This window comes from Elephantulus edwardii, unplaced genomic scaffold, assembly GCF_000299155.1.
Source record: "Elephantulus edwardii isolate Elephantulus edwardi_28Jun2011 unplaced genomic scaffold, EleEdw1.0 scaffold00343, whole genome shotgun sequence".
Classification (NCBI taxonomy): Eukaryota; Metazoa; Chordata; class Mammalia; order Macroscelidea; family Macroscelididae; genus Elephantulus; species Elephantulus edwardii.
In genome coordinates, this window is record NW_006400093.1 from 1,941,915 (window position 1) to 1,952,640 (window position 10,726).

Sequence of the window (10,726 nt, forward strand, 5' to 3'; positions counted from 1 at the left end):
ATAGAAAAAAAGAAAATAAATTAAAAGAAAAAAGAAAAAAAAAGATAGAACGTGAAATTGACTTTTTTACTATGAATGCAACACCGTTTGTTTCCCTGAATAGTATATCATATGATTATCTGATTCAAAGTGCCTGGTCCATTGCATCTCACTAATGCATCCCTAGCATGTCAATATTTATGTGTTCCATTTCATTTTTAACAATATCCAATTTTCCAGCATTCAAGCTATGAACATTCCATGTACTAATGGTTAAATGATGTTGGAATTGGGAAGGGAGTGTGTCAGGGATGTATTCTGTTTCCATACCTGTTCAATCTATATGGTGAGCAAATTATCTGAGAAGCTGAATTCTTTGAAGAGGAGTATGGCATCAGGATTGGAGGGAGACTAATCAATAACATGTGTTATGCAGACACAACGTTGCTCACTGAAAGTGAGAAGGATTTGAAGACTGGTTGCGGAAGATCAAGGAATGCAGCCTTCAGAATGGATTGTGTTTCAATATCAAGAAAATAGATTCTTTTTTTGGGGGGGTTGTTTTGGGGTTTTTATTTTAATAATAATTTTTATTAATTTTAATGAACATTTACAGAGATTTTGGATTTCCATTCATTCATTGTTGCCCTTTTCTCCCTGTCCAGCCCTCCCCCACCCCAGTACACTCTTCTCTTTGAAAAGTAAAAGAAGTTTCCCCATTGTTTTACAATCCCCCCCCCCCAGGGCCACTCGACTATGCAGCCTTCGTTCTGGACTCCTGTCATGAAAATAATACTCAATCACATATCCCCTTTAAACAGTTCTCTCCCTCATCTGTCTCAATGCAGTATATATATTGAACCCATCTTTCTCAGTCTCCCCCCAACCCCGATGTCAGTCCTGTTTTATAACAGTGGCAGTATACAGTATTTGTCCTTTTGTGATTGAGATCTTTTACTCAGGATAATGTCCTCCAGGGTCACCCAGTTTGAATAATATTGCATGAGTTCCTTGTTTTTCAATGCAGTGAAGTATTCCATTGTGTGAATATACCACAGCTTCTCTATCCATTCGTATGTTGATGGGCACTTAGGTTGTTTCCTAATCTTTGCTACTGTGAACAAAGCCGTGATAAACATGGGTGTGCTTATATCTACTTGGGTGGCAGGTATGGTTCCTTTGGGGTATATTCCCAGTAGTGGAATTGCTGGGTCAAATGGAATCTCCATTTGCAACTTTTTGAAAAAGTGCCGCACCGCCTTCCACAGTGGTTACACAATTTTATACTTCCACCAGCAGTGAATAAGGGTTCCAGTTTCTCCACAATCTTGCCAGCATTTGTTGTTTGCTGTTGTGTTATATTTTTCTATTCTTACTGAGGTGAGATGATATCTCGTAGTTGTTTTGATTTGCATCTCTCTTAGAGCTAAGGATTTTGAAGATTTCTTCATGTGCTTATTAGCCATCTGAATGTCTTCTTTGATGAAATGTCTGGTCATATCCTGTGCCCATTTTTCAATTGGTTTGTTTACCTTCATCTTGTTGTGGTGCTCAAGTATTTTATAAATTCTAGATATAAGTCCCTTATCTGACATGTCATCACCAAACACTTTTCCCCAGTCTGTGGCTTCCCTTTTTACCTTGTTGGAGAAGTTTTTGGATGTGCGTAGGGATTTGATTCTTAGAAGGTCCCATTCATCTATTTTATCTTCTCCTAGTTGCAGATTTTTCAGGATACTTGCAAGACTGTTCATGTTGTGGATTAAGAATTCTAGCCTTCTTCCAAGTTTTTCTTTAATGAAGCTTATAGTCCTTGGTTTTAGTTCTAGGTCCATGATCCATTTCGATTTGGTTTTTGTGTATGGAGTGAGGTGTGGATCTTGCTTGAGTTTTCTTCAGGTAGTAAGAAAACAGATTCTTACCACTGGACCAATAGGCCATGTCATGATGGATGGAGAGGTGATTGAAGCTGTCAACAGCTTCATCTTGCTTGGATCTACAATTAACACCCTTGCTACAAGCAGGCAGGAAATAAGAAGACACATTGCGCTGGGAAAATCTGCAATTAGAGAACTTTCCAAATGATTGAGAAGTAGTGATGTTAGTTTGAAGGTTAAGTTGCCTCTGATTTAGGCCACGGTCTTTCCAATTACTAGCTATGCATCTGAGACTTGGACCATGAACAAGGATGACAGAAAAAGAATTGATGCCTTTGATCTGTGGTGTTGGAGTAGAAGAGCACCAAAAATCCCAGGGACAGCAAGAAATGAATAGATATGTTTTGGCGAGGGTATAGCCAGAACCAGAGTGTTCTTTGGAAGCAAGAATGATGAGGCTTTGCCTAACATTACTTTGGACATATTGCTAGGAGATTTTATTCCTTGGAAAAGGACATGATATTGGGAAAGGTGGAGGGTCGGCGAAGGAGAGGAAGACCCTCAACCGGATGGACTGACAAGGTGTGACTGCTGCAACAGGCTTTTGTGTGTCAGGAAGTGTGAGGATGGCTCAGGACAGGAATGGTTCCGGACCTTTTATTCATAGGGTCTCTATGAGTCATACTTGACTCAATGGCACCTAACAACAACAACAACAACAACAGTGATTATGAATGATGAAAAACGCAGGAGAAAGGATTCAATTTAGATAATTGTTGTCATTAGGTGCTGTCAAGTGGTTGCTACTTACATTTACCCTTTGAACAACAGATCTGAACCTTCCCCTACCTTGGACCATCATCACTACCACCTCTTTCATGATCAAATCCAGTTTTGCAACCAACTGTGTCAATCATCTTGTTGAGGGGTTTCTTCTCTTTCACTGACCCTCTGCCTTTCCCAGCATAATGTTTTTCCCCCCAAGAACTTGTGCTTCTGGACAAGAAACATACCCAAAGTATATGAGAAGAAGTTTCATCATCTTTGCCTCTAAAGAGCAGTCTGGGTGGACTTCCTCCTAACAGATTGGTCTATTCTTCTGGTGCACCATATTCAATACTCTTCTTGTTCTTAGGTGCTGTTGAGTATGACTCATAGTGACTCAATGAACAACTGATCTGAACACTGTCCTATCCTGTGCCATCTTCACAATTTCTGATACACTAAAGCCATTGCCAGTCACTGTGTCAAACCTGGTTGAGGGTCTTCCTCTCTTTAGCTGCCCCTCCGCTTTCCCAAGTATGATGTCATTCTACAAGGAATAACCTCTCCTAGTAATCTTCTTCTGCAACACCACCATTTGAAGGAATGTATTCTTTTGCACTCTTACTTAATTCATTGTCCAACTTCCAGAGGTCCTTTAAGAGCAGATTTTCCCAATGCAACATCTCTTTTGATTTCTCCCCCCCCACCTTCTTTATTTTAAAACAAAATTTTTATTTAAACCAGTTTACTTACAAAGTTTGTATGTATTGTTTTACACACAGTATCTTTTCTATTTCTTCTACCCACTAAATTGTGCAACCCTATGATTACCCCCATGCACATCTTCAACCCTCTGCTCTTACCCTCCCTCCCCCTTGGATCCTTATACAAGTTTTACGAGTTATCTATTTCTACAATAATAGTTTTATACAGTATTTGTCTTCATGGGACTGAGTTAGTTTACTTAGCATCATGCTCTCCAGTACCTCCCAAGTTAGGCTGTGACTCTTAATTTCTTGACAGTTACTATGATGGGTATTGATTGTGGATTTAAATAAAATTTAGTTATTGACAACTTTAATCTTTTGTCCATCATCATAATACTGCATATTCGCCCATTGGTGAAGATTTTTGTTTTTTTGATGTTGATATGGGTATTAAAGTCTATAGGCTTTTTATATCATTACAAATGTACGTTTATTTCATTTAAAAATAAACAGATTCATTCTCCAGAGATTAATATATATCCTTTAGGGCAATATCAGTCACAGGCACTTATGGGTAAAATGCATCCAGCAAAACAGAAATATAATTTAAAAATATATTGAAGACTATTAATATGAACATGTTGTTGTTGTTCTTGTTAAGTGCCGTCGAGTCGCAGGTGACTCGTAGCGACCCTATGAAGGAGAGTACTCAACGCTTGTGTGTCTTTCATCCTCTCTCCAGGTTCATAGGATTTCCGGAGGCAAGCTATTACAGAAGTGGATGCCACTCCTGCTTCCAATATGAACATAGGTTATAAAAATTACTGGTTTTTTCCTGGTATAATTTCATTTCCCCACATTAGTTAATTGTTGTTTTTATGTGCCACCAAATCGCCTGTGTCTCACAGTGACTCTTAGCACAATAGCTCTGAATCCTGTCCTATCCTGAGCCATTCTCATTGTTTCCAAAACACCTAACACCATTATCCAAGTTATTATGTCAATGTATCTCAACAAGGGTTTTCTTCTCTTGCACTGTCCCTCTACCCTTCCAAGCATGATGTCCCCCTCCAAGGAATGGTCTCACCTGGAAACATGCCCAAGTATGAGATGGAGCTTCAAAATCTTGGTTTCACCCTGTCTAGGTCAAATCTGCTTGTTCTCTTGGTAGTCCATGAATGTCCAGCACCACAACTCAAAAGCTTCAATTCTTCTATTATCCTTAACATTGTCCAGGTCTCTGATGCATAGAAAGTAATTGCAAAGTCTATGGCCCGGATCAAGCACACCTTAGTTTCTAGACTGACATTATTACTCTTTAGCACTCTTGAGAGGGGACTGACAGCAAATTTTCCCAATTCAATTAGTCTTTTGATTTCCTGACTGCTGGTGCCAAGAGTGTTGATTGTGCAACTAAGCAAGGTGAAGCTGTTAACACTCTCAAACTCCTCTTTATCTATCATCGTTCTGTCAATTGGCCCAGTACCAAGAATCTTCGTCTTCTTCATGTTGAGCTTCAATCTATATTGAAGACTGCAGCCCTTGACCTTCTGTAGTGAATGATTTAGGGCCTCCTCATTTTTGGCAAGCAAGGTTGTGTCAACTGCATAACAAAGGTTGTTGTTGAGTCTTCCTCCAATCCTGATGCCCCACTCCTCCTCATAAAGTCTAGCCCTCAGAATGATCTGTTCCACATAAGCATTGAAAAAGGTATGGACATTATATTTAAATAAAAAGTGAAGGTCAGCACAAAAAAAAAAAAACAAAGAAAAAGGTATGGAGACTAGATTTGTCCCTGATGCACTCCTTTTACAATTTTGAACCATGCAGTGTTTCATTGCTCTGTTCTGATGACTGATTTCTGGTCCAAGTATAGGTTTTTCATGAACACCATCAAGTATTCTGGGACTCCCATTTCTCTCAAGGTTTGCCACTATTTGTTGTGATCCACATAGTAAAAGGTCTTTGCATAGTCAGTGAAACACAGACATTCTTCTGGTATTCTCTGCTCGCAGACAAGATCCATCTGACATTGGCTATGTTAACGCTAGTGTTATGGCCTCTTCTAAATCTAGCTTGTGTTTCTGGTAGTTCTTTGTCAATGTGGTGTTCCAGTAATTTTAAAATAATCTTCAGCAGAATTTTGCTTGTATGTGGTATTAGTGATATTGCTTGATAATGTCTACATTCTGTTGGATCACCTTTTTTTAAAAATAGGAATAAATATGGATCTGTTTTAGTCACCTGGCCACGTAGCTGTCCTCCAGATTTGTTGGCACAGCCTGGTAAGCACATTCAGGACAGCATTTGTTTGTTTGTTTGTGGTTTTTTAAAAATATGTCAGTTGGTATTCCATCTATTCCTGAGGCTTTGGTTTTTGCCAATTCCTTCAAAGCAGCTTGAACTTCCTCTTTCATCACTACTGCCTTCTAATCATATGTTATTTCATAAAATTTTTCTTTTTTATGGTGCCAATTTTAAATACAACTTTATTTGAAACATTGCATATTTTTCATTTAAAATACATTGATAATAAAGTGCAATGTTAATTCCTTTCCCTGTACACATTCTATATTCAAGTATTGAGAATGCCCAAAAATTTAATCTAGCAGTTTAAACTTAAGAACTGCAGTATGCTACAAATTTGGGTCCTTCAAAATTTAACTGTGGAACAATGAATGCTAAAGTATTCAGACTGGCTTAGTCAACTTGCTCAATGGTGGGTCCAGAAGAGGCACCACCAGATAGAGGAGTTCCAGTACCAGGGAAGCCACTGGGCATGCCTCCTGGCATGCCTCCTACACTCTGATACAACTTGGTGATGATGGGGTTGCAGACCTTTTCCAGCTCCTTCTGCTGATGTTCAAATTCCTCCTTTTCTGCAGTGTGATTATCAAGCCAGTTGATAATTTCATTGTACTTATCAAGGATCGTCTGCTTGCCTTGAAGCTTTCCATCTTCAACTATTGCTTTCTTAGTAAATGCACAAGACTTGAGGAAATTCTTAGAAGACATCTTATCCCTTTGATTCTCATCTTGAGCTTTGTACTTCTCAGCCTCCTGGACCATCTGTTAAATGTCTTCTTTACTCAAATGAACCTTGTCATTGGTGATGGTAATTTGTTTTCTTTCCCAGTGCTCTTGTCAACAGCAGAAACAACAAGGATACCATTGGCATAAATATCAAAGGTGAATTCAATCTGAGGAACAGATTGCAGGTGGTATGCCTGTGAGTTCAAACTTGCCAAGCTGGTCGTTATCTTTGGTTATGGCACACTCGCCTTCACAGAACTGAACGAATAAACCAGGCTGGCTGTCCAAATAGGTTGTGAAGGTCTGTGTCTGCTTGGTAGGAATGGTAATATTCCGCTTGATGAGAACAGTCATGACTCCACCAGCAGTTTCAATGTGAAGGGAAAGTGGAGTGACACCCAAGAGCAGCAAATATTGAACATTTTCAGATTTGTCTCCAGAGACAATGGCCACCTGGACAGCTGCATCATAAGCAACAGACTCATCTGGGACGGTACTCTTGTTCAATTCCTTTCCATTGAAGAAATCCCGAAGAAGTGTCTGAACCTTAGGAATTCTTGTAGAACCACCCACCAGGACAATATTGTGGATTTGTAACTTGTCTAGCTTGGAATCCTTCAGGGCTTTCTCCACAGGGTTCAGTGTGCCAGGGGGGAAAAAAAATCAGCATTCAATTCTTCAAATCAAGCTCAGGAAATGGAAGTATAGAAGTCTTATACAAAGAATCAATCTCAATACTGGCCTGGGTACTGGAACAAAAGTGTGTGCTTTGCATGCTCACAAGCAGTGTGGAGGTAGCTGACAGTTCTATTGTTTTCCCTGATGTCTTTCTTATGCTTGCACCTGAACTCTGCAATGAAATGACAGTTTTGATGTGTCAATCCTCACTATTGAAGATAGGATATTTGAGGTCAAGTCTACAGCTGGGGACACCAACTTCTAAGGAGAAGTCTTTGACAACAAAATGGTCAACCATAAAATTATTCTGTGTGAACCAAATCTTTTTGGTACAGTGACTCCATTAACTCCTTCCATTTTCTTTTTAAGCTTCCTGGATCATTAAATATTCCACCTGAAGCATCCTTAAGTATTGCCATTGAAGGCTTGAATTTGTTCTTCAGTTCTCCAGCTTAAGGAATGCCAACCGAGTTCATTCCTTTTGATTTTCTGACTTCAGCACATTTCATTATAATACTTTGTTTTGTCTTCCCCAGCTTCCCTTTGAAATCCCGATTACTTCCCCTTGCTTTGGCTTCTCCACATTTTAGGGCAACAATCAGAGTCTCTTCCTATAACCAACCATCTTGGTCTTTTCTTCCTCCTCTGTTTCCATAATGACCTTTTGCATTCTTCATGAATGATATTCTTGATATCTTCCCACAGCTTATCTGGTCTTTGCTCATTTGTGCTCAAGGTCTCAAACTTGTTTCTGAGAAGGTTTTTTAATTCAGATGAAATAGACTTAAGGTCAAATTTTGGTTCTTGTGAATTTGTTTTGCTTTTCTTTAGCTTCAGCTTGAATTTGCATATGAGTAGTTCATGGTCTGTTTCACAATCAACACCTAGCCTAGTTTTCACAGCTTATATTTAGCTTTACCAACAATTCTTTCCACAGATACAATGAATCTGATTCCAGTGTAGACCATCAGGTAAGGTCCATGTGCATAACCATCACTTGTGTGTCATAAAAAAGGTATTTGCAATGAATAAATCACAGATTGTGCAAAATTCTATTTTTCTTTTTCCTGACTCATTTCTGTCACCATGCTCCTATTTTCTGACTATTAATCCTTCTTCGTTGTTGCTAACTTTTCCATTTCACTCATTATTATTAACGCATTTGTTTGCATGTTTCATTGCTTTCTGATGGCAAAAGTTGGTAGAAGTCATCTATTTCCACCTTTGGTTTTAGATGTTGGTGCATAAAGTTAAATGATAGTGATAGTAACAGCTCTTCCTTGTATGTTGTTGTTGTTGTTGTTGTTATGTGCCGTCGAGTCGTTTGCGACTCATAGCGACCCTATGCACAACAGCCCTAAACCCTGCTCTATAATGCACCAACCTCACTGCCTCTGACACACCCATCCCGATTACCCCAGTCACCGAGTCAATCCATCTCATAGAGGGTCTTCCCCTCCTGCGCTGTCCCTCCACCCTCCCAAGCATGATGTCCCTCTCCAAGGACCCGTCCCTCCTGGCAACATGTCCAAAGTATGTCAGACGAAGCCCCAGAATCCTTGCCTCCAAGGAGTAGCTTGGTTTAATTCTCTCCAAGATGAATCTGTTTGTTTTCCTGGTAGTCCATGGTACATTCAGTACTCTTCTCCAGCACCACAGCTCAAAAGCATCCACTCTCCTTCTGTCCTCCCTAGTCATTGTCCAACTCTCTGATGCATAACAAATGATTGCAAAGACCATGGCCTGTATCAGGCGCACCTTAGTCTCCAGAGAGACACTGTTGCTCCTGAGTACTTTAGAGAGGTCCCTAACAGCAGACTTTCCCATCGCGATACGCTTTTTGATTTCCTGACTGCTGGTGCCAAGAGTGTTGACTGTGGATGCATTTGGTATTATACTATCTCTCATGGCATTGCATTTCAATATGGATCTAGAAATAGTCTTTTTAACTATGAATGCAACCCCATTTTTCCTCACCTTTTAATCTCTGGCATAGTAGATCATATGACTGTTTGATTCAAAATGCCCCATGCTTATCCATTTCATTTCATTTAACAATGCCTAGTATGTCAATATTTATGCATTCCATTTATTCCTTAACAATGCCCAGTTTTTCTACATATGAAAAGAAATAAAGATTTAGTATTTGTGCAGTATCTTGTGTCACGTGTTTGTTTTATGTGCCATCAACTTGCTTGTGACTCATAGTGACCCTACGCACAACAGCTCTGAGTCTTGTCCTATCCTGAGCCTGTCTCACTGTCTCCAACACACCTAATCTCAATACCCTAGTTACTGTGTCAATCCATCTCCTCCATGTCCTTCCTTTCTTGTGCTATTTCTTGTGGCAACATGCCAAAAGTATGTTTCACCTTCTCTAGTACAAATTTGTTTGTTCTGTTTGGCAGTCCATGGAATGTTCAATACTCTTCTCCACAACTCAAAGGTATCTATTGGACAATGATATGTAGCAAGTAATTGTGAAGATCATGGCCTGGATCAGGCAGCCCTTAGTGTCTATACTGAAATCGTTGCTCTTTAGTATTCTAGAGAAGTCCCTGACAGCAGATTTAACCAATGCAATTCATCTTTTGATTTCCTGGGTACTGGTGACAAGATTGTGGAACCAAGCAAGTTGAAGCTGTTAACAATTCCAGTCTTCTCTCCAGCTATAATGCTGCTGCCAGTTGACCCACTACTGAGATTCTTTGTCTTCTTCATGTTTAGCTTCAATTCATTATTGAAGACTGCAGTCTTTGACCTTCTGCAGCAAATGCTTAGGACCTCCTCATTTTTGGCAAGAAAGGTGTGTCAACCGCATAACCCAAGTTTTTGATGAATCTTCCTCCAATCCTGATGCCATATTTCTCCTCATAAAGACCAGCCTCCTGAATGATCTGCTCGCCATTGAGGTTGAAATGGTATTGAGGCAGGACATCTTCGATATACTCCTATCTCAACTTTGAACGATGCAATGTTTCTTTGCTCTATTTTGATGAGTTCTTCCTGGTCTAAGTATAGGTTTCAGTCTGAGCACAATCAAGTGTTTTGGGATTCTCTCTCTTCTAAAGGTTATCCACAATTTGTTGTGATACACACTCCTCTGCTTTCGGCCAACATCCATGTGGCATTGGCTATGATGTCTGTAGTGCCACAGCTTCTTCTAAACCCAGTTTGTATTTCTAATAGTTCTCTGTGTAATGTTCCAGTTGTTTTTGGATAATCATATAGCTTAAAATTTTATTATTATTGTTTTCAGATTTTTTTTTAAAGATAACTGGGATTCAAGGTGTGGGAAGATGGCGGAGGTGGAGAGCACAGTGTGAAGAGCCAGAGGGATAGCAGCCTGCGTAGAGAGGATACCAGAGAGTACTTTACGCTCCACAGAGACTGACCATCACAGCGTGATGGGAACAGTAGGATTTTGAATCAGAACTTTTGCTAATACATTATTTTAGAAGCTTTAAAAACCAGAGCCCTGCCTGCCTGCCCTGCAGTGGTCCCGCAGTGGTCCCACCGCGGACCCAGCAGAAGCTGGAATCCACGAGCTGAGCTGAGCTGCATTGAGACTCACTTGAAAGGAAAAAGGTTAGTGGGGAAATTGGCTGAATTCTCTTGAGCCCACTAAAACCTGGAGGGTCTGGGGCGGCGTGGACAATAGGAATTGAATCATAACTTTTGTCGAAA

General features: G+C 39.9%; 1 protein-coding gene and 1 pseudogene across 1 annotated transcript in view; both read right to left on the reverse strand.

Moving 5' to 3' along the window:
* Positions 1–10,726, reverse strand: part of LOC102869973 (monocarboxylate transporter 8-like) — a 498,665-nt gene that overhangs the window by 283,431 nt on the left and 204,508 nt on the right. The window lies entirely within an intron of this gene.
* On the reverse strand, positions 6,029–8,007 carry LOC102865504 (annotated as a pseudogene).